The following is a 24,852-nucleotide window of genomic DNA, read 5'->3' as shown; positions in this document are numbered from 1 at the left end:
TTCCTTACTTTATATCGGAACACAGCTTCCATTCCTCTGTAATATCTCCAGAGCCACTGGGTGTTTTTTTACGTTGTGTTTGAATTGTCTGGCTAAAAGTCTATGGTAGTCTTTGTTCTGCCATAAGTGTATGGCTTGTGAAATTGCCACAGAGTATGCAATTCTTGGTCATAATGAAGCATTATGAAGGCTGAGAAGAGCTGTACTGGTCCACGCCATTTTACGCCTGCAATTAACATCGCTTTCGAGTTTTTTGTGTGCTTTCCAAGAAAGCTGCCAATCAAGTGATATTTCTAAAAATCGATGCTGTGTCAGAATCTCTAAATGTTCTCCTTCAAGGATAGGGTGGAAATTGCTTAAAAGCTTCTGGGTGAAGGGCAACGCAGCTGTCTTCGCATGTGACAGAGCCATCCTTCCCTCTAGTAAAACGTTGTTGATTGTATTTGCGCCTTCTTGTAATGGAGTTTGAATTACTTGAACCTTATTTCCAGATGTCCAAATGTACACATCTTCTGCATACATTGAGAATCGTAAGTTAGGTGACAGTTCTCATAATAAAGTAACCATGACGTAGTGGAATAGAAGAAAAGCTAAGCATACTTTCTTTTGGCACTCCCTGCTTGACATTGTTCTGACCTCAAAGTCTGGAATCATCATTCTTTCACCGTATGGCACCACTCCAGTAGTACATCTTTGAAGCCATCAATCGAAACCATCATGGACTGCAGACCCCTCATGTGATTGAGCTCACCGCTCAACCGGGAAGTTTTTCGAAGTTATGAAGTCCCCCGTGAAAATCGAGCATTTTTCATATGTGCGCGTGCCCAGCAATCGCGCTTGCTCATTTTGAGAGGCTTAGCTTCTTAGCCAAGGCTTTTCTCCGTCTAAAGTTGTAGTGTCTAAAGGCAGTGAATTCTACTGGTGTTTCAACAAATAGATGAAATGGCATACCTGAATGGACTGATAGACTGGCAATTGTCGGTGCAGGTGAAAGAGTTGGAAGCCCAAAAAGTCCTGATGTTGGCTTTTTTATTCAACTATTGATGTCAGTATTAGACGTAAGGTAACCAAAATTGATTATTAAATCATCAGAACAAGAAAGACCCGTAAGAGATGGAGCAGAAAGCGAGAAACTAGATACGACCCATGGCTAAAAGTGACAGCTCATTCAGACTTATTTGTGCGATACGGGTACACTATGGTTTAGTATTTATCTTCGCTGCTATCCGTAATTTATCTGTCGAGCCCTCTGCGTATGTATCACTAAGCAATAATTTATGGTGCATTCTGTACTCTGACGATGTGTATGTTCGTATTTTGCTTTACAGTAAGGGTAAAAATCATGTGGAATCAGCAGGCCTGCCCAACAAAGTGCATGTAACGGGCATGGTATGATCGACGTCACCCAGAGCTGTACGAGGTTTTGTAGAGGGGGCCAGCAGATACCGACGGTCACGGGGCGTCTTTAGGAGAAAGTGGTAACTGTTCTTCGTGATTCCGGCTGCAACACGGTTGTAGTGAAACGGTCTATCGTTCTTGACTCTAAGCTAACTGGTATTCACCGTGTTAAACGCCTACTCGATCGGTCGGAACAGTGTTTGCCAGAAGCTAAACTGTTCATCGATTAAAAGTTTTTCAAAGAAGTTGCTGTCACTGTTTGCAGGGAAAACCATCTGTACGATGTTATCCTTGGCAACATCAAGGGTGTTGTTTTGATTGCCAACACCCGAGCCAAGTCAACAAGCTTAGCAAAATAAAAAAGAAAAAAAAAGCAGCGAAAAAGCACAGGAAGTCTAAAGAGATGGCTGCTGCTAGAAAGATGTAAGGAAAAAATAAATTACCCGTACCACAAGTCATACGGTTAGTCCAGAAGAACTACAGGAATGGCAGAAAAAAGATCCGAAACTGGAGGCTTGTTTTCAAGTAATGAACCAGCTGGATGAAGAGATAAAGACTATGCATGCAAATGTCGTCGAGCTGAAAACGAGAATACAGAACACCTGTAATTGCTAATCCCTTTTATAGATTCTGGTTTATCGAATTTTTCTGCACTTTTTCACCTTTTTCACGAAATCCTGCAGAAGACAAGCACTTCAGAGATGAAACAACGCTGCGACAGCAAACGAAAACTTACACAGCTGTCTGCGGGTGATCAAATGTTGCTGCTCCGTCCATCAGACAAGAATAAGGCCATACTGACCTGGGAAGGTCGCTTCACCATAGTAGTAAAGTGCAATGACAATACTTATCTGGTAGACCTGGGTTCGCCATTTCATGCCAGTCTCCTCAAAAGACATGAGCCGGTGGAAACCAAATTAAATCACCGATAGGGTGTGTTAGAATGAATGAGTGTCCCTTTGTTCTGATTAGTCGTGACTTTATTATAAGCACAATGTGAATAGTGTAGAGAAGCTTCCGAACCCTGAAATTGGTCGAACTCTCAGGTGCCTTCTACTGGGTCTACCCAAAAAGGATGCCGCTAGCGCTGAGAGCCCGTGCTTGGCCGTTACTGTCGCCATTGTGTATGCTCACTGTGTGCCGGCTAATAAACACCTTAACAATTTGGTGGAGGTGCTGTGCCCTTCAAACACCTTCGGTTCGCATTCGATGCCCTTGGAGCTTAGATTCCGTACCGTGCCTTCTACCATGCACCAGGACGCCGCTCAGCAAACGCTTCCTCCTGCGCCGACGCCATGTTTCGGTGTCCCCCGCATCCACGACCCTCCTGTCTTCACCGGCGCGGATGGCACCGACGTCGAGGACTGGCTCGCCATGTACGAACCCGTCAGCGTCCCCAATCATTGGGACGAGGCAAATAAAGTCGGCAACATGGTTTTCTACCTCGCGGGTGTGGCCGGCATGTGGTATAACAACCACGCATCCGATTTCGCAACCTGGTCCGATTTTAAGACCGCTATCACCAACGTTTTTGGCCGCCACGCCGTTCGTAAGCTGCAAGCCGAGCAGCGCTTACGCGAACGCGCTCAGCAGGCCGGTAAATTATTCACCAGTTACATTCAAAATGTCCTGGACTTGTGCAAGAAATCCAATGACAGCATGTCCAAATCAGACAAAATCCGGAACGTCATGAAAGGCATTGACGATGATGCCTTCACGATGCTGCCTGCCAAAAACCTAGGCACAGTGACTGCGGTCATCACGCTGTACCAGTGCTACGAGGAGCTCCGCCGGCAGCCTCCGAGGACCCGTGGCTCCACAACACGAGATGCAGGGCTTGCCGGCTTGAAGACGAGCTGTGATCAGGTGGCACTGCTGGCAGACCTCAAGTCCTTCATACTTGAGGAAATCGGGCGGCAGTTCTCTCTCCTGCTCTTTGCCCACCTACCGGCTGCTCAACAATGGGCCACTACCATTCTTCCGCCCATCCGCCGAATAACTGAGCAAGAAATAGCGGAGGTCATGCCTGCGTACCACCCACAACAGCTTCTGGCCCCTGCGCCCCCAAAATACGCCCAGGTGGTTGTCAGGCCGCCTCCAGTCGTTCAAGCACCCACCCCTTACGCCGAAGCTGCCGCACGACCTCCGGCCTTTGCAGGGGTATGCCGGCGGCGTATGTTGACGTGACCTCTCAGACTCAGCTCCAGCCTCCCTGCAGCCTTTGAAGCCACCGTTCCGTACGTCGGCTCTTGCGTCCTGGACAAGACCTACCCCAGTGAACCGATGGCGCACGCCCGACAACCGGCCCATTTGCTTTGCCTGCGGTTACGCCGGCCACGTAGCACGTTATTGCACTGGTGTAACGACGCCCCATATCTCATCGCCTGTTGATGGCCAGATCAAGCGTACCTATCACGACGAAACGCCGTCTATGCCACCGCCGTCTCACCTAGCTCCATCTTCTCGAAGGTCACCGTCTCCACGACGTCGTTCCCCGTCCCCCACGCGGCCAAGTTCAGCTGCTCACGAGCGGGAAAACTGTCGCAGTTTCCGAGGCAAGGGCTGCGACGCTATCGCATTGTGAAAGCCCTCAGAGCCGCCCATCTAATGTCATTGACGTGCTTGTGGACGGTGTTCATGCATCTGCCCTTATTGACACTGGAGCTGTAGTATCCGTTATGGACGAAAACCTTTGCCGCTTGCTTCGATAAGTGACGACGCCTATTTCCGAGTTGTCCCTTCGTACTGCCGGTTCGCATAGTATTCATCCTACAGCAGGGTGCACAGCTCGCGTTGTCGTTCAGGATGTTCTGTATGTCGGCAAACTCATCATCATTCCTGCATGCTCTCATAACGTCATCCTGGGATGGGATTTTCTCTCCCGATACGACGCCGTCATTCATTGTGCCGCCACCGAAATTGAACTCTCACCCTTCTCGCATTTGACGCCGGAAGAAAGTCCCTCGAAACTGAGCAAGATTTTTGTGAAAGACGATACCATAGTGCCTCTAAGCTCGACGATGGGTGTATCTGTCTACTGCGCTAGACTCTCCGACACAATTGCACTCGTTTTGCCATCCGACCGTGCTTGCCGAAGGAAAGGGTTGCTAGTACCTTTCACGACAGTGCAAATCACCTAGGGCAACGCCGCTATTTCGTGACCAACCCACCCCCATACACTGTTACCTTGGTTCGAGGGGAATGTCTCGGCAGAGTGGAACCAGTGGATGACGCACAAATCCTGGATGTACCCGATTACTCGCGTTGTCCCTATTCGCGTACCATCAGTGCTGTTTCCACTGATGATAATGATGTGTGGCGCTTTATGTCGCAAGGGCTCATTGATGGCCAAAGAGCACCATTTCAATGACTAAAGATGTGGACAATAATATGTTGCGTGCATGTATAGGGGTCTTAAAATTCCTCGCTATAATGCGGGTAAAAACATAAGTGTAAAAATCGTGACAGTGGCGTGATATGAATAGTAAAAATCGGTGACAAATTGTTTTGATAATAAAAACATGTGTAAAAATATTTGGCACTAGCACATGTGCCTCATCAGCGCCCTTGTGTCCAAGGGCTGCGAGGCAAGTGCTTTTCAAAGTAGTCACTGCAGCAGCAACCTCTCTTGAGAGGTCGCGCTACGCATTGCCGGGTGTGATGAGTGAGAAAAACGATGACAACGACAGAAGTGCGGGGCAAGGCGCGTGTAATGTGCGCGTGAGGTCAGCCAATCAGCTGATGACCTGTGGTGGCCCATAGAGGTGGCGTACCACGATTGGGCCACGTGTGACCATTACGTGGCGGTAAGCTTCGTGGCTGGGGACGAGCCGAAGCAGCGGCAGACGGGAGACAGCGGGCCGAAGCGTCGGACGCAGGTGATCCAGGTTCCGGCCAGGGAACGCGGCCGTCCACGCTGCTGCCGTCCAACCGCCAGCTGGGGTGGCATTGCCGGCACGAGTACTGTATCTCGGGGCGTGGCCTGGCCTGCTGTTCTCTTCCTTGCTAAGGGCATCGCGGATCTCGGCGAGGCGTCTCCGTGGTCAGACGTTCGGCACAGCGACGTACGTGGCCTGGCTAATGGTCACCGTTGCGCCGAGCATCGCGTCTCGACGCAAGCTCTTTGCTGGACGGGCTGGCCCATTCCACGCATGGAGCATCGCGTCTCCGATGCGGGTTGACTGCTCCGTAGTCGTACCCACGCCCCAACTCCGCCAAGCGTCACCGTCACCATAGCGTCGCACATCGAGACGCAACCCGCTTCCGATCGACTGTCACCGCCTACTGCCCTGCACCTCGGCGCTCGTCGGGGCCCGCATCTCATTGTGAGATTTTGGAACTCTGCGCCCTGAACTCGCGTTCATTTGTTTTATCGTTCGATCAGACAGTTTTGTTACTTATTCGGCTTTACGGTTTTTCTGGTTCTGTGTTTCATGTTTTTTTTCTTTCGTGCTCTGTCATAAACGTGGTGTGGGTTGCTACCGCGTTGTCTCAAAGTCCGTTTCTCTTCACACGACACGCAAAACAAACGTTGACGAGCCTTGGCCCCGATAGAGAAGAATATTTTCATTACACCTGGGTATATGACATAATAAAAGCGAACATCTTTCAAAAATGCTAACACCGATTTATGAGTGAACACTGGTTCCCTACCGACGAACATTGCAGGGTGTAAAGGAATATGTTGGCGGTAAGGTAATGGAAAATGTTGTTTTCTTAGAGTGTCTAATTCTTTGCACTGAATTAAAATGTGAAAAACTGTTAGTGCTTCACCACATTCGTCACACAATTGTAGATCCCCACCGGACAAAAGATATAAGTGTGTCGTGTATGTGTGTCCTATCCTGAGCCTGGTTAGTGTTACCTCTGTGTGACGTGATTTTGATACTGGCGGCCAATGGCCAAGGTGTGGCTTAATAATGTGCAGTTTTTTGTGTGTGTCTATCCCACTTGCTCTGCCAGTAGTCTCTGAGCTTTCGTTTGAGAGACGGCTTAAGATTAGGGGCCGAAATTGATATGGGTGTAGTGGCAGTGCTTTTGTGGACGGATGCAGCCAGCTGATCCGCCATCACGTTGCCTTGGATCTCACTGTGCCCTGGCACCCAGCACACTACAACATGTTGTTTGAGTGTGTAGAGTGTGCATAAAATGGAGTAAAGTGAGACGAGGACAGAGGTTTTTTTTGTTTTTTAAGAGTTTGCAGAGCCATTACCACACTGAGGGAGTCCGTATAAATTACTGCTTTTTGTATTTGTAATTGTTTGATGTGTTTAGCCGCCACAAGTATCGCGTAAGCTTCCGCTGGGAAGACACTTGTGCCTGGATGCAGAGGCACAAGTATCTGCTGTCTGCCCATCCGAAAAGGATGGGCCGACAGCAGCGTAGGCACAGAGGAGTTAGACTTGGAGGCATCTGTAAAGAAGTCAGGACGTGTGTATTTGTGTAGAAGTTCCAGGAAGTATGTTCGGATATGGGAAATGGGCGCGTGTTTTGTAATTTCTCGGAAAGACACATCGCATTCTATAGTCTGCCACTACCAAGGTGGTGGGTATGCTACAGGAGCCAATAAACTGTGTTCCAGTGAGACACCAGTTTCCTCAGATAGACCCGTGAGGCGAACTGAGTAGGGCGGCCTCATCGAAGGCCTGTTTTGAAACAATATGAAGCTCGACAAATCATTATTAGTGGAGTATGAGGGGTGCTTCTTGTCTGCTTTCACCTTAAGTAAATTAACAAAAAACATGTAAGTTCTCCGCAGATTAAGCGACCACTTATTTTACTCGACGTAAAGGCTTTCTACGGGGCTGGTGCGAAAGGCACCCGTAGAAAGGCGGATGCCCAAATGGTGCACGGGGTCCAGCATCTTCGAAGCACTTTGAGTCGCAGACTGATAAACAACAGCCCCATAATCTGAGTGGGTGCGAATGAGGCTTCTATACAGGTTCATGAGACATTGCCTGTCACTACCCCACGTAGTACGTGACAACACTTTTACAACATTCATGGCTTTTAAACATTTTGTTTTTTAAATACTTAATGTGTGGTACGAAAGTCAACTTGTTGTCCAAGTTTAAGCGTAAGAATTTATGCTTCGCATTGACAGACAGACGTGGGCCGTTCAGTTCATTGTCAGGTTCTGAGTGCATGCCTCTCTTTCGGGAGAACAAGACACACGTGCTTTTTTGTGGGTTCAGTCGGAATCCGTTTTCCGCTGCCCATTTGGAGAGCTTGTTTAAACCTAACTGAACCTGCCGCTCACACATTGCCTGGTTGCATGACTTAAAGCCAAGCTGGACGTACATCAACATATGTACAGTAGAAAATGTTGCGGGATATGGGCAGGTGCAAGGAATTTATTTTGATAATAAAAAGTTTACAACTAAGTACACCACCTTGCGGTACTCCCGTTTCTTGGACAAGTGTTTGGGAAAGAACACGGCCTACACGGACACGGAATGCCCGACTGGACAAGTAACTCTCGATTATGGAAAGCATTCTACCCCGCACACCCAAGTGACACAGGTCCCTTAAGATGCCAAGACGCCATGTTGTGTCGTATGCCTTCTCGATATCGAGAAACACAGAGAGGAAGTATTGTTTGTGGACGAAAGCGTCTCGTATCTCTGCCTCAATGCGCACCAGATGGTCGGTGGTGTATCTGCCCTATCGAAACCCGCACTGGAATCGGTCGAGCAGATTGTGTGTTTCGAGGAAATGTAAAAGTCGGCGGTTTACCAACTTTTCAAAAAGTGTGCAAAGGCAGCTTGTAAGTTCAATGGGCCTATAACTCGCAACTGAGGAAGGGTCCTTGCCCTGTTTCAAAATAGGGATAACAATAGCCTCTTTCCAGGAAGACGGGATGGTGCCACAAAGCCAGATAGCATTGTATAGGGAAAGTAAAGTTTTTCGCGTTTTGATCGGCAGGCTTTTCAACGTTTCATACGTGACACGGTCGTGGCCTGGGGCAGAATTACTGCAAGATTTTAGTGATGTTTGTAGCTCAGCTAAGTTGAAAGGTTGGTTGTATGCCTCGTAATTTGTGCACTTGTATTCTAGTTACTGCTTTTCTATCCTTGCTTTGTATCTTTAGAAAGCTTCAGTATATTGTGACGAGCTAGACACCTGCTCGTAGTATGCACCGAGGAAGCTCGCCTGATCTTCGAGTCTATCACCTTGTGTGTTTAAGAGTAGGAGTGAGTATATTTGTCTTCCTGATACCCTACCAACCATGTTCCCGACTTTAGCCTGTTGTGCATATAAATTGATTCCTGATAAAAACTTGTGCTAGCTTCCTCTTCTGGCCTGCCGACGCGTTCTCCTGCCTCAAGATGTTATTTTCGTAAAGCTCTCAAAGTTTCCCGCTGTGGCCTCAATGTAATGACATGAATGAACGTACGAATCAGATTACTGCAACCCGGCTAAAGTGCAAAATGAATGAGCAGCCACAGAAGTCTTGGGTCAAACATCTGTCGGATGTCGTTGATGAATACAACAGAACCCCACATGAAGTGACACGATATCCACCATCGCACATCACATATGGAATCCCTTCATACGACACAATTTTAGACGCACCAATGGAGACTGTGCAAAAAGCAAGGAAAAGTGCAATCAAAAACACACTTGCCTATCATGAGAAGAAGAAGATCATCTGTGACAAAAATTTCTACCACAAGGTCTACAACCTGGTGAGTTGGTCCACTACGAAACACCTTAGCAACCGAACAAAGGAAAGCTCAGTTCGGTCATGAAAGGACCTTACGCAATTCTTCGCAGAGTCTCTCCTCACGACCACAAGCCTGGACACCCAGCTCCGGGCCATCAAACGCGCTGACGAGGTGGCGACCAGGCATGGCCTGACAGCCCTCGCCACTTAGGAAACCGTCAGCTGCCTTAATAAAGTTGTTTACTACTACTACTCTCCTGTGAACTATGAGATCGACAGATGCGTAGCACCGTTAAGCAGAACTACTGACATTGTGCACGTCAACAAATTGCATCGCTACTATTGTCCCAATAAGTTGACGCTCTTACGGGGGGAGGGGGATACGAAGAGGAGGAAGCCGAAGAGTCAGAATAAACTGGTGTTCTGACTGACGCCACGTCTCATCCGTTATATATATATATATATATATATATATATATATATATATATATATATATATATATATATATATATATATACATATATATATCCACGAACGTAATAACAGAGAGCGATGAAACGACGTCTTGCTTGCCCTCAGACCAGGACGCAAAAGCCTTCTTGTTTCTTCACTTCCAAGGGATCCCCCCTACAGTTGATGGCTCATACCTATTACCTGTGACATTACTCCCTCTCCTCGAAAAGCGTCGGCTCGATGCTGGTAATGAGCGTTGAGAAAAAAATGCGAAAGAAAAGGTGCTACCATGGAACCCAACAACTCCGTCGTGAGGGAAAAAAATGGGCTGGCGTCGTAGAAGAACTCAATAAAGAAAGGAGTAAGTACACAAGACAATAAAAAAACAAAGTGGCAAAAAACTAGTCATTGCATGGTAAGTTAGTGCACGTTCGATGGATGACGCGAGAAATATGGCTTGAGTCTTGACACGTGCACCACATCACTTTGTGGAAACCGACGGGAACGTTTTGAGGTGCCCTCAGGGAGAACTTCATACGTAACGTCACTGAGTCGGCGCAGAACTTTGTAAGGGCCGAAGTAGCGCCGAAGCAACTTCTCAGAGTGACCACGCTGTCGGATGGGAGTCCACACCCAAACTTCATCGCCTGGTTGGAAGGTAACCTCTCGGTGTTTAAGGTTGTAGCGGTGTGCGTCGGCAGTTTGGCGAGCCTGAATACGGCATCGGGCGAGTTGACGTGCCTCCTCGGCGCATTGAGCGAACAACGCAGCGTCCGTGTTGAATATGCTCAAGTTGTTGGGAAGGAGCATTGCGTCGAGCATTGTGGTGACCTCTCGACCATGAACTAAGCGAAATGGGGTGAAACCTGTACTCTCTTGGACTTCTGTATTGTAAGCAAAAGTTACGTAAGGGAGTATATCATCCCAGTTCTTGTGATCAACGGCCACATACATTGACAGCATATCTGCAATTGTCTTGTTCAACCGTTCAGTGAGTCCATTTGTTTGGGGGTGATAACCCGTGGTTTTCCGATGTTCTGTACCACTTAGTCTCAGCACTTCTTGAAGCATCTCTGCGGTGAAAGCTGTACCACGATCAGTAATTATCACAGCTGGCGCTCCGTGACGAAGTACGATGCTGGTGACAAAAAACTGTGCGATTTCGGCTGCGGTAGCTTTGGGCAGGGCCTTTGTTTCGCTGTAACGCGTTAAATAATCGGTGGCAACCACAATCCACCAGTTTCCAGACGAAGAGGTGGGAAATGAGCCGAGCAAGTCAATGCCAATTTGATGGAATGGTGTCTTCGGCGTGGCGATGGGCTGTAGTAGTCCTGCTGGTCGGACAGGTGGAGTCTTACGGCGTTGGCAGTCGCGGCATGTGCGGACGTACTGCTTGACTGTCTTCGCGAGGCGGGGCCAGTAGTATGAGCGGCGAATTCTTTCCAATGTGCGCGTGTAGCCAAGGTGTCCGGATGATGGTTCGTCGTGACAAGCATGTAAAATATCGTCCCGAAGCGAGGTCGGCGCAACCAGTAGGTAAGTAGCCTGGGTATGGTCGAAACTTTTCTTATAGAGGACTCCATCCCTGATGCAGAATGAGGCCAGCGAACGTGCGAAGTTTCTAGGAAGGCTGCGTTTTCGGCCTTCGAGGTAATCAATCAGCGGGCTTAGCTCCATGTCGTCGCGTTGTTGTTGAGCCAAGTTGGTTGCTGACACAGAGGAAAGGAATGTATCGTCCTCTTCAACGTCCGCGTTCGTACTTCCAATTGGTGCACGTGAGAGACAGTCCGCATCAGTGTGTTTGCGTCCCGACTTGTGAATGACTGTAACGTCAAATTCTTGCAGCCGAAGGCTCCAGCGTGCTAGACGACCGGAAGGGTCTTTGAGGTTGGCGAGCCAGCATAAAGAATGGTGGTCGCTAACTACCCTCAATGGTCGACCGTACAAATAAGGGCGAAACTTTGTTATAGCCCAAACAACGGCTAAGCATTCTTTTTCTGTTGCAGAGTAGTTTTTCTCTGCAGATGATAGTGTTCGACTTGCATAGGCAATCACGCGCTCTACGCCATTTTGTCATTGAACCAGTACAGCTCCAAGTCCGACATTGCTGGCATCTGTGTGTAGCTCTGTGGCAGAGTTGTCGTCAAAGTGACCGAGTACAGGTGGGGCTTGGAGATGGTTTCGTAGCGTGTCAAAGGCGTGATGCTGATCATGGCCCCAAACAAATGGTACGCCGTCTTTCGTAAGTTCATTTAGCGGTTCAGCGATTTTATAAAAGCCTTTGACGAAGCGTCTCTAATATGCGCAGAGTCCCAGAAATCGGCGGAGGTTGCGCTTGTTCGTTGGGACAGGAAATGCGGCAACAGCTTTCGTTTTCTCAGGGTCTGGGTGTATACCGGCGTGGCTGACGACGGGACTAAGAAATTTCAGTTCCTCGAATGCAAAGTGGCATTTCTCAGGTTTGAGAGAAAGTCCAGCTGTTCGTATCGCCTGAAGAACTGCCTGTAAGCGGTGGATGTGCTGCTCAAACGTGTCCGAGAAGACGACCACATTGTCAAGGTAGACAAGACACGATTGCCATTTTAGCCCAGAAAGAACCGTGTCCATCATTCTTTGAAAAGTAGCTGGTGCCGAGCACAAGCCGAATGGAAGGACCTTGAACTCGTAGAGTCCATCAGGAGTAATGAAGGCGGTCTTTTCGCGGTCGCGCTCATCAACAGATATTTGCCAATAGCCGCTGCGTAGATCCATGGAAGAAAAGTAACGAGCATTGCGAATGCGGTCCAGCGAGTCGTCAATTCGTGGTAAAGGATACACGTCTTTCTTCGTGATCTTATTCAACTTTTGGTAGTCGACGCAAAATCGGAGAGTACCATCTTTTTTTTTACTAACACAACAGGGGACGCACAGGGACTGGTCGATGGCTGGATGACATCGTCCTTGAGCATCTGCTGGACCTGTTGGCGTATAACGTCTTGTTCTTTTTGCGAGACTCTGTAGGCATGCTGTCGAATGGGTCTCTCGGTAGGCTCGGTGATGATACGATGCTTGGCAAGCGGTGTTTGGTTAACTTTCGAAGTCGTAGCGAAGCAGTTCCGAAATGAGCCAAGTAGCTTCAAGAGACGTTCCCGTTGTGCAGACGGTAGACCCTGGTTTACATCGAGATTGCTTGCAAATGTCATGGCGGAATCGTCGCACGACGAAAGAGCAGATAATGTTGAGGGATTAGGGTCGTCGGCAATATCTTCAAGGTATGCGATCGCAGTGTGTTTGGTAAGATGGCGATACTCGTCGCTGAAATTCGTGACTAATAGGCAAGCCTGCTTTCTACTGGGCTGAACAATACCTCGGGCAACGCAGATTTGTTGTGCCAAAAGTAGAGACAAATTTCCTTCTGCAATTACAGCATCGGGGACGTCTTGGTCACATTCAACGTTGATAAAAAGGCTGCTGCGGGGAGGCAGAGTAACAGATTCGGAGGATACACGTACGGCAGCCTTCGATGAGCGGGCGTTTTCCGGTTCAGTATGAAACGGGTCCTCGAACGACACCTGCAAGTCTCGTAAGTCAATAATTGCGCCGTGTTCGCGAAGAAAGTCCAGCCCCAGGATGAGTGGACGGGAGCACACAGGTAATACGAGGAAAGACCCTGTGAACATCGAAGCACGGACTCGAACACGGGCTGTGCACATTCCAGTTGGCGTCACGAGGTGGCCCCCTGCCGTGCGCAACGGCGGTCCTTGCCAAGGCGTAGTTACCTTCTTCAGTTGGGATGCTAGGGCGCTGCTCATAACCGAACAATCGGCGCCGGTGTCGACGAGGGCAGTGACGACGTGATTATCGACGTGTACGATGATGTCGGCGGAAACAGTCTTGTGACTTTCGGAAACGACTGGAAAGCCACAACGGTCTTCGTCGGGTCTTTGCGTCGAAGGAGGCTCTTTGACAGTTCGTTCGGACGCGGCTTCACCCCCAGGAGCCGCGGTTTCTAGTTTCCCCTGTGGTGCCCTAGTCGAAGAGGTGCCCTGGAATCGATGGCTAGCCTGATCCATTCTCCCCATGGTGGGTTCAGGGCCATGTGGTGCAGGAGATCGCATAGCCGCCGCATAAGTCAGCACAGGGGCCTCAGGTCTTGTTGGCGCGAGTGGGGTGACCACGTGTCGGATCTCATTTCGGATTAAGTCTGCGAGATCACTTACGGGTGGTTGGGGTCCCGCTGCTTGGAGTTGGCGCAGCTCGTCCCGCACGACGCTTTTTATGAACTCAGCGAGGGCATGCCTCTCGCTGTCAGCCCCGATAAAGCATGCTGCAGGGGTCAGGGCGTGGCGTTCATACTGTGACGACCTAAACTGGAGAGTACGCTCCATTGTGGTTGCCTCATTTATGAACTCTGCCACAGTCGTCGGTGGATTGCGCACGAGTCCGGCGAAGAGCTGTTCTTTCACCCCACGCATTAAATGCCGCACCTTCTTTTCCTCGGACATTGCAGGGTCAGCACGCTTGAAGAGTCGAAGCATGTCCTCGACAAACATCGAAACTCTCTCGTTGGGTCGTTGGTTCCGAGACGAGATAGCCTGCTCCGCTCTCTCTTTCCTTTCAGTGCTGCGGTACGCATCACGAAACTGTCGGCTGAACTCATGCCACGTCGCAAAGGAACCCTCGTGATTCTCGTACCACGTTTTGGCAGAGTCTTCTAACGCAAAGTAAACTCTCCGCAGCTTGCGAGCTTCATCCCATTCGTTGCTGTTGGCAACTCGATTGAAGTGGTCAAGCCAGTCGTCAACATCTTCATAAATGTCTCCATGAAATGAGCGTGGTGTTTGCGGCGCATGAAAAACATGCGGGAGAAAAGAATAGGCGTCGTTGGTTTGACTCGCCTGGTTGTTAGTTTAAGTTGCCATCTCGTCTTGAGAGAGAGAGAGAGAGAAAAAACTTTATTAAAAGGTCAGTCAATTGCTCAGGCATGGCCCGTTCCCCTAGCTGTCGGCCGGAATCCCTTGGGACGCGGCAGCAGCAAGGGCTTGACTGATGATGTCGCGCTGGACGTTGGGATCTGGGCTGCAGAGCAGGGCCTCCCAGGATTCTACAGTGCGAGAACCATCGTTTTGACTTGGACATGTCCACACCATGTGGACCAAATTCGCTACCTCATCACAAAATTTACACTGGGACTGGAAAACTGCGGGGTGCCACTTGCTGTAAAGTGCGGGGTTTGGAAAAACCCCGGTCTGTAACTTTCGCCACAAAATCTCGTTTTTCTTACTTAGTGAGTTGTCCGCTCTCGGGTACACTTGCCGATTCAGCCTGTAGTGTGCGACGATTTCATGGTATGTGCGCATATACTCGCTTCTTTGTTCGGTAACTTGGGAGGTTCCAGGGGTCGACCGAAAGGTGAGACCTCGGGCGACGGAATGAGCCTCCTCGTTCCCTCTAAGTCCTTGGTGAGCTGGAGCCCAGACAAGCAGAATCTGCTCTTTGGGTACTCCTACCATGTTTAATATACGGACGGCAGTCTCCGTCACCCTTCCCGATTCGTAATTTCTCACAGCGTTTTTGGAGTCGCTGATGACCACCCTGATCCCCTTTTGGCTGATGGCCAAAGCTATGGCCACTTCCTCGGCCTCTACAGTCTCGACACCAAGTACTGTGCAGCACGCAATTAGGCCACCATCTCCCCTGACCGCCACTGCCGTGTGTGCCGCTTTGCTTTCATATTCCGCAGCGTCTGTATACGCGACGTCCTGTCGACCAGTGTACCTAGATTGTAATGCCTCTGCCCTGGCTTTACGCCTGCCTTCGTGAAAGTTAGGGTTCATATTTCTGGGTAGCGGAGGTATCTTTATCCTGTCCCTGATCTGTATCGATATGTCTTTTGAACGCGCTTGCTCACGCGTGGGCTCATAGCCCAATCTATTTAATATTGCTCTCCCCGTTTTAGATCCGAGTAGTCTTTGATGTTGTGCAGTCACAGTAGCCTCAATTAGCTCATCGAGTGTGTTAGATACCCCCAACTTCATAAGTCTGTCAGTTGACGTGTTTGGGGGAAGTCCGAGCGCGACTTTCACACTTTTCCTGATAATGGTGTCGAGTTTGCCCCGCTCCGCTTGGTTTAATTTTAAATAAGGTGCCACGTACACTATCCTACTTATTATGAAGGTCTGCACTAATCTAAGAAGGTTCGCCTCCTTCATCCCAGCATGCCTGTTTGCTATTCGTCTGATGAGACGACATGTCTGATTAGAACTGGCTTCCAACCTAGCAAGAGTTTCAGAATTCCTACGGTTCGCCTGAATCCTTAGTCCAAGGACACGGATACTGTCGACCGCGGGGATCTCTGCGCCGTTAACATACAAGTGGATGTCCACTTCAGGCCTGTTGTGGAGCCGCCGTTTTCCGGCGGGCATGAGGAAGAGTGCTTCCGACTTTTCGGCCGAGCATTTAAGTCCTTTGGGCTCCAGGTACTCCACGATTTGATCAATGGCGATTTGCAGAGAGCCTTCAATTTGGCCGTCACTGCCCTTGTTCATCCATAATGTTATGTCATCCGCGTAAATGGTGTGATTTAAATTCTCAATATCCTTTAACTGTTCAGGCAGTTTCAACATCACAATGTTGAAAAGGGTGGGTGATAACACCGAGCCCTGAGGTGTCCCCCTGTTGCCTAATTTAATGTCCTCGATGGATTCTTCCCCGATTTTTAAAGTGGCTGTCCTGTTCGAAAGGAAGTCTTTGACATAATCATAAAGTCGCTTTCCGACGTTCAGGGAGCTTAGATTCTCCAAGATTGATACGTGCCTCACGTTGTCAAATGCTTTTGCCACATCTAAACCCACGATAACTTTTGTGTCTCGCGTTGGCTTGTCTATAGTTTGGTCCTTGAGCTGTAGCATCACGTCGCACGCTGATAGTCGGGGTCGAAAACCGATCATGGTGTCTGGATACATACCATTGTCTTCCATGTACCTATTGAGCCGCGTCTGAACGACATGCTCCATGAGCTTACCTACGCAAGACGTTAACAATATCGGCCTAAGATTCTCGAAACAGAGTTTTTTACCCGGTTTAGGAATGAAAATTACATTTGCGAGTTTCCACTCCTGCGGTATCGTCCCTTTTTCCCAACACTCCTGCATGTACGTTGCTAGGTTAGCGATGGACCTATCGTCTAAATTACGGAGCATTTTGTTAGTCACTCTGTCCGACCCTGCCGCTGATCTAGTCCTTAGCCGATTAATCTGCGCTCGCACCTCAGCCAGGGAGATAGGGGCGTCTAAGGCTGCGTTTTCCCGCCCTCCATAATCTGGGAGAGGTTCGGATCCGGCGGGATTAATGTATCTGCTCCGAACTTCTTCTAAGAGTTCCTTCCTAGTACCTTCAAATTGGTGCGCCATTCGTTCCAATTGTTGTTTAGACGCTGTCTTCGTGCTCTCCGGATCTAAAAGGTGACGAAGAAGTCGCCACGTCCCGGACGTACTTATATTTCTATCCATCTCCTGACAGACGTTCCCCCACCTTTGCTTCGTGAGCGTGATGGCGTGCTCTTCAATTTGCCTGTTTAAAGCTGCTATTTGTTTCCTGATACTCCGATCCCATCTCCTCTGTTGGAGTCGGTTTTCCAAAGCTTTCTTTTTCTTCCAAAGATTTACTAATCTTCTGTCTACCACTTCGTTGTCCTCCTCGGTTTCCACCACTTCAGTGGCTTCCTTAACAGTACGTAACACCCCATCGCACCACTCGGCAATGTCGGAAATGGGAGTCGGGTCGCCTCTGAGGTCCCTGAAAGAGTCCCAATTTACGGCCTCTACCCTTCGTTTCCGAGGTGTTGCCGGGCCTCCCTCTACCACTATTTCTATGATCATGTGATCACTGCCTAGGTCCTCGTTTGTGTTGCACCACGTGGCACTAGTGCCGCTCCCCGTCAGGGTAAGGTCGGGTGTGGTATCAACCGCGACACTATTTCCCTTCCTCGTTGGCTGCAACGGGTCGGTTATCAAGTCCAGATTATGAGTTTGCATGTCATCCCACAATTTCCTGCCCTTAATTGAAGCCTGCTTATATCCCCATGCCGTGTGGTGAGCGTTAAAGTCACCGACGATCAGCAATGGGTTGTTCTTACTCTTACGTCGCGTAGAAGCGAAGAGATCCCCAAAGTCGCATCGCCTTTGTCTGGGAGAGCTGTATATATTTAATACGAACAAGCTAGCGTTTTTCTTTTTTGGGGGTATTAGTTCTATGAGAACATGGTCGATGTGTGCATTACCAATGTCATGCTGCACCGCCGTAACGTTTCGCCTGACCAGGGTGGCCACCTGCGTACTCGTGCCTTCGCTTACATATGATTTATACCCCGGCAGCGTCGCCTTTCTCCCACATTCCTGTAAAGCTATAACATCCGGTCGATCCCCTTTCCTCAGGAATTCCTGCAGAACCGCACGCTTGCGCGTGAAGCCTCTGCAGTTCCATTGCCAAACGGTGTTCTTACTGAATCTGTGAGCCATGATTGCCACTAAGGTGATTAATCGGCCTGCCTAATACTTCTTGGGCGAGCTGTTCATACGCCCGATCCCTCTTCGCGAATTCTGTTTTAAGTTCCTCGGTAAGTTTATTATCCCGCTGATGCAACTGCTGATTCAGATTTTGAAACATTTCGAACATTCGTTTCTCGAAGGCCTTACGCCATTCATCGTCCTGGGTAGATTTGGCTTCAATGTTTGCCTCCAGTTGCGCTATTTTCATGTCTACAACTGTCGCTACGTTCTCCTCTATTACGGGCTTTTCCGCTTCTTTTGCCCTCTTTTTCGCTGGAGGTGGAGTAGCGCTCTGCTCCTCCGGCATCTTTATATTTTGATTCTGTGGCATTCGTGGTAGGGAAACCGGTGTTGTGTTAGACGACTTAATAGCTATTTGAAGCTCCTCTATTTGCCGACTCATCATTGCTAGCTGCTCTTTAAGCATGCGATTCTCTTCCTTAATGGTTAACATTTCTTCATCGCGTTTATCCTGGGAGGCCCTATCTCCCCAACCCACCTTGCGGTTCGGCGACGTGGGTCTCCCACTGTTGAGGACAGCACTGCCGGAAGTCCCCTCGTTTACTGGACCAGTCATTGGTGGCAGATCTCCTTCTTGTCTTTCCGGTAGTCTTGGGAAGGAACCTGCTCTTCCTCTTGACCCTCTTCGATGCTTCGACCGGCTCCTGGACCGTTCTTTGATCTCTTCCATTCTGCACGTTTGTGGATCGGCGTCTTTCGCCTTCCGCTCTTCTCCTTCCATTCGCCGCCAGGCCTCCCACTGTCTCTTCTTTATTGTATAAGGGGTCCTGAAAGCTTCCTTGCATTTCCGATCTGCTGTCAGATGACCTTTGCCGCACAGCTTACACTTGGGCTCACATGCATGGTCCTCGGATGGAGCTGTCATTCCGCATCCCCGGCAGCGAACATGGTCGCTGATACACACGTCCGATCTGTGTCCTAGCTGGCCACATCGGTAGCACACCTCGTATCGTTTCTTATAAAGCACGCACTTCAGCGGTACGCCGTAACAGTACATCCACCTGGGCACTGTCTCATTTTTGAAGATGATGACCGCTGAACTTGAGTTCCCCAGCTTCCTAACACCAAGTATCGGCGGGTTCCTTGAGTTGTCGAAGGCCTCTGTCAGTTCCTCTACTGACAATGTCGGGTCGATGCCGCGCACCACACCCCGCCCGCTATCCTCGTGCGGCGCGAGGTACGCCGTGACGTCATAGCTCTTGCCTTCAATCTTGATAGACTTAATCCTGGTCACCTTCCAGACAGTGTCTATGTCTGGAGTGCTGAAAATCAGGGTGCCTTGCTTGTCGTTAACAATGAACACTTCCTTTTCTTGTCCCTTAATCCACGGAATTTGCGCTGCCATGCGCACCGCCTCACTGAGCCTGGCGTTCGGAATTTTTGTGAGCGCCAGCCCGCACTTCGGACGAATGATTATCTTGTAGTCGTTCGCCGGCAACCGCGGTAGGTACGACGCAATCGAGCGCTCCGCGATCTTGTGCCCCAGCTTTTTGTATGCTGCGTTCGCAGCCGCCGTCTTCTTCCTGTCTTCGCCGGGCTCGGTTCCACTTTCTGCCCGGGCGTTGCCATCTTGGCGTCCCTGTCTGTCACCTCTAGCGGCGTCACGCAACTCTTTAACATGTTTTCCAACTTTCGTGATCCAGTCAGCGGTTCTAAATTCTTCAGGGGTAATTTCAGTACCCTCCACGGTCACCTCCATTGCCGTCGCGTCTCCACAACGGGGCTCTGAAGCGAACGCCGGGGGCGTCGGCCACCGCCGAGCCGCCGCGTTTGTTCACCGCTAGCGTTAGGCTTTGCTGGGCGGAGACGCAGTCGACACCAAAATAGCCATAAAATGCCCCAAAACGTACTCACAATCCTGAAGTCGTGGTCTAGATGGTCCAGAGAACTTCAGGCAGGAGATTATAGGAGTTGTTTGCTGTAACTGCACAATTTCCACCAGACCAAACAACTTTCCGCGGAGCTGATGCAAGGCACATCCGAACTCCCTGGCCCCCTGGTGGCCTTCTCGTCTTGAGAGAGGGGACCGTACTCGGGAGATAGTCCTCGCAGGCGGCGACTGCTTCGTGCCGTGGGAGCTGTAGCTGTCTCCAAGTAGCTCGGTGTGTCGGCTGAAAATCTGCAGCCGAGGCGCATTTACCCAGCACCTCCACCAGTGCCACGAACGTAATAACAGAGAGCGACGAAACGACGTCTTGCTTTCCCTCAGACCAGGACGCAAAAGCCTTCTCCTTTCTTCACTTCCAAGGGATCCCCCCTACAGTTGATGGCTCATACCCATTACCTGTGACATTATATATATGTGAGATCTAACAGACAGTAATGCCAAAGAATGTACAGGGAAAGTTATTAGAGCCAATGGAATGTAAATAAGAAGAAAGAAAAGTGGGTGCAGAAATAACCAGCCGTGAGCAGGAATAGAACCTACGACCTTCGAATAACGCGTTCGATGCTCTAACCACTGCGCTATCACAGCGGCCTTCCCTCCACCCACTTTTTTGGGTTTATATGTCAATTTAGAAGCAGGAGTGTCAGTCAGCACCATCTATAAGCCAAGCGATGAGTATGAAACACTCTTTTATGCGCATGTGTGGCGTCACGTAGCACGTGAACTTATTACGAGTGGGCAGCTTATTAATAGTCCCTCGTATACAACCTTCTAAATTCACATATAAACCCAAAAAAGTAGGTGAATGGAAGGCCGCTGTGATAGCTCAGTGTTTAGAGCATCGAACGCGTGATTTGAAAGTCGTTGGTTCGATTCCTGCTCACAGCTGGTTATTTTCCCCCACCTTTCTTTATTCTTATTTACATTCCATTGGCTCTAATAACTTTTTCTGTACATTCCTTGGCATTACTGTCTGTTAGATCTCATTAATATTGTGTCAAAACACGGAAAAACAGGCCCTTAGGTATCTACTTCTTTCCCTTATATATATATATATATATATATATATATATATATATATATATATATATATATCGCGGAAATGATTTAAAGCTCATTGTTCCGGCGGCTTTGATGCCGAGGCTTACAGTAACTTTTATGAAAATCGTGAATAGTGACTTGGACCTCGTGTTCGATTTTATCTGGACACACCCAGTTAACGCGCGTCCTTCGCGGTTCTGTCTTTTTTCTTCGTGCGTTTTTTGCGTTTGACCGATGCTTACAACTATTGATTGGCTTCCCAATCTTCGTGTGACGCTCTAATTTGTTGCTATAACATTCACGAAGTAACGCTAAATATAGGTACAAAGGTTGCACGCCCATACGGATGTTGAAGAGTTGCAGATGTTTATATAACCAGTTGTATGCACTTGCGCAATGATGTCAATTGGAACATGCGCGTATTAGCAACACCATAAGCTGATATGAAGCGATGCTGCTCGCGAAGATGTGGGCTCTGGACACTGCTACATAAATAAACTTCAGCACATGACAACTAATCACAATTGACCAACACAATAGAATTGGTTAACGATTCAGAGTACTAGGCCGCCGAAAGTGCTCCGAATCCGGTTCGGCGGCGGCGAGATCCGCCGAAAGGGCCCTCTCCGCGCCGATCACTCTCGGACCGATTTTTGCGGCGTCTGCCGCCGAATCGGTCACCGCGGACCAATAGGAGAGCTAGTCAAGGAATTCTGAAAAACGGTGGCCAAGCCCTACTCACTTGTTATGCCGCAGTGCACGTAACTGAATGTTGAAACCAACGGGAGTTTAACCTACTCTGTGCCTACTTCGCCTTCGTATTTCGTGAAAGAGGTGACCGAGCTTGCTATTGGCGTGACCGAGCTTGTTGCGGTCTTGCAGAGCAAAACGAACCCACCAACGCCGCTGGCGTTGGTGGTTTTTCTGCTCTTCGTGCATTACAAGACAGCCACTTGCCAGCAAAGTAAGCAGTACTGTCTTTTCTTGCGTACGAGAATCGTCGAAGTATACACCACCGGATAGCGTAGTAGCGTTTGCGAGCCGCGACAACAACCGGGTGACAGCGCATCCATCCCGCGTTCGCCTCGTAGTAGATGGCATATTCGGCGGCGTGGGGCACGTCCAGTGCGAACGACGCTGCGTTTCGGCGGCAGGGGAATTTCGGTCGCTGTAGAAAGCGGATGTTTCCGTGTGAACTAGGCATAAGCCTTCCCTGAATAAGAACATGTCCACAAGTGTGTGATTTACAGAAAGTGGTTTACAATTTTAAAGTACTCAATACTCTACTATGGGGAGCACTCGACATTATCACTGACAACGGTTTCAGTCTCTCTGGCAACCTTTCTTAGGTTTTAAACAGTACTTCTTTATTTTTTCCATTTTTAGTTTCCACAAAGCAGCCACAATAAACTGTTTCCCCAGCAATGACACCCTTTTACTTGATCATTCCCTATTTCTAATAATAAAAGTGCGTATATGTGATAAGGTCGGTTCTAACACTGGGTTCCACGCCCATCTAAATTAGATTATTTGCTTGAATGCAACTTTCGGAGCATTGAACTATTCTCAAGATAGTGAAACTATAAAATTTTGGATCTGCTTTGATGGTCTGCCGCTAGGGGGCTGAGCCACTCGGATGCCTCTCGAATGGGCTCTGCCAGTTTTTCACTTTCGCGGCTGAATAAGGACAACCACGGGATTCAAGACCATCACAGCTGTCGCCAGACGATCACCCGATTCGTCCGATGCCAGGATATACCAGGTGGGCCTACTTTTTTTGAGCCGTGACACTTCTTTTAAATTCCCACAACGGCATCGCCCTAGCTACGCCATCACAGTGCCGACGCAGCGCCATCGACGCGCTGGAAACTAGGCGACAAGCCAGGCCCCCGGCTTGTTCGAAGCCTGCGAAATGGATGTTGTGGAAATTAAGGGGGAGACGCTGTCTCCCGAAGAGTACAACGACACTCAAGGATGGCTTGTGGCCCATGGACGACGCAAGAAGGCAAAAGACAAGAGGAACGCGGAACCAGCCACGAACGCGGGAGGTGCGTCCATGGAGGCGTCTCGGAGACTGAAGGATTTTTCGCGTCGCCGGCCAGTGCCAAAAGAACCGCAACTACCAGAAGACAATTACAAGGTTGTAATACGCCCAGGAGGAGGTCTGGACTTGATGCGACAGAGTCTAGCACTCATAAGAGACTGTGTTCTACGAGTGGCAAATGTACAGCCTGACATTGCTGGGGAAGATACTCTCAGAATCAACATGCGACAAAATACCATGATCATGAGCACACCTAGCTTGGCCAATGCGAAGGAATACAGCAACATCAAGGAAATTATGACCAATGACAAGAGCTATGCTACAGCCGCTTATGTAACAGCACCAAAAAACACATCCAACGGGGTTATCCACGGAATACCGAAGTATGATAATCAAGAAGACAGAAAAAAGCTTGGTCAATCAGAGGAACCCGACGATTCTACATGCACGACGTATGGGACTTACGGACTCAGTGGTCATTGTTTTCGAAGGGTTGTTTGTGCCGTATTTTGTATACTACCATGGTGCCGAATATAGGTGCTTCCTATACAAGAAGCAATATGAAACATGCACTACTTGTGGTCGAATTGAACATCGGGCGGATGTCTGCCCACAGCCTGACAGCAAGAAATGTCGTGGTTGTGGGGTGCTCAATTTAACTGAAAACCACCAGTGCGTCCCTAGGTGCAGCCTTTGCGGGAAAGGTCATCTTACAGGGGACAAAAAATGCAAAGAACTGTTTAGGACCCCGTACCTTTTGAAGAAAAGATGGTGGGAAAAGGAACAACAACAGGGCGATGAACGAAGAGAAATGAAGATTTTGTCGAACACTAGAGCAACACAGGCATGGAGGGAAGGGTATTCACCAGAAAATCCAACGGAGGAGATTGGCAACGCCACCCAGGACAGAGGGGGACGACGCAGAGATCGTTCCAGCTCCTTCCCACGACTCGCCGCAGGGGAAAGAGAAGGGACTCAACACGAATCCAGATCCACATCCAGATCAAGGTCCACTCGTCAACACAGATCCAGGTCACGGGCCAAATCCAAGACAAGGGCAACGACATCACCTCAAGGACAGTCCCACGAGGGTCCTGGCGGCGGTCGGGGCAGTCAACAAATGGTGAGCTGGGTGGGCGAGGTATCAGGGAAGTCTCGCCGGTCTGGTAGTTTGCCTGAGGTTGTGGCAGAAGGGTCCACCCTAGGTCAAGAGCTAAACCATATTAAGAAAATGCTAGAGCAACTCACCCGTGAAAATGCGAAACAGAGGGACGAAATAAAACAACTAAAGGAAGAGAACTCTAAACTCAGGCAATATCAGCTGCGCGAGTCAACTAGCTCCATAGCATCATGTAGTCGAATTTTAACTCCAGTGCCTGCACAGGAGTCAGGAGTGCATGCAGCGAAACGAAGAGCAGAGGAAATATCGCCTGTAGAAAATGAAGACCTCTCCAAACCCCTAAAAAAGAAAGTCGAGAATATGCTCGGAGAACTTACTAAGGTAATGCAACAACAATTCGCAGGATTTCAGCTGCAGCTCGTAGAAATAAAACAAAGAATAGATAGCATAGAAAATCGACTAACGCTGGTGGAGAACACGCAAACATATTTGAGGTCTATAGGAGCAGGCCCGGTTAAAACCACTGCTAAACCCTACAACCGGCCGACTACGACCGAAGTAATCTAAATCGCCGGGGAAGGGACCGTTCCTAGACATGGCACGACGTAATCAGTATAAAATTTGGCAGTGGAACTGTCGTGGGTATCGCCGGAAACGGGTTAACTTACAACAGTTCCTAAATGGAAAGGAGG

The sequence above is a fragment of the Rhipicephalus microplus genome, chromosome 8, assembly GCF_043290135.1.
Source record: "Rhipicephalus microplus isolate Deutch F79 chromosome 8, USDA_Rmic, whole genome shotgun sequence".
In the NCBI taxonomy this organism is placed as follows: Eukaryota; Metazoa; Arthropoda; class Arachnida; order Ixodida; family Ixodidae; genus Rhipicephalus; species Rhipicephalus microplus.
This window is presented reverse-complemented; position numbering follows the sequence as displayed.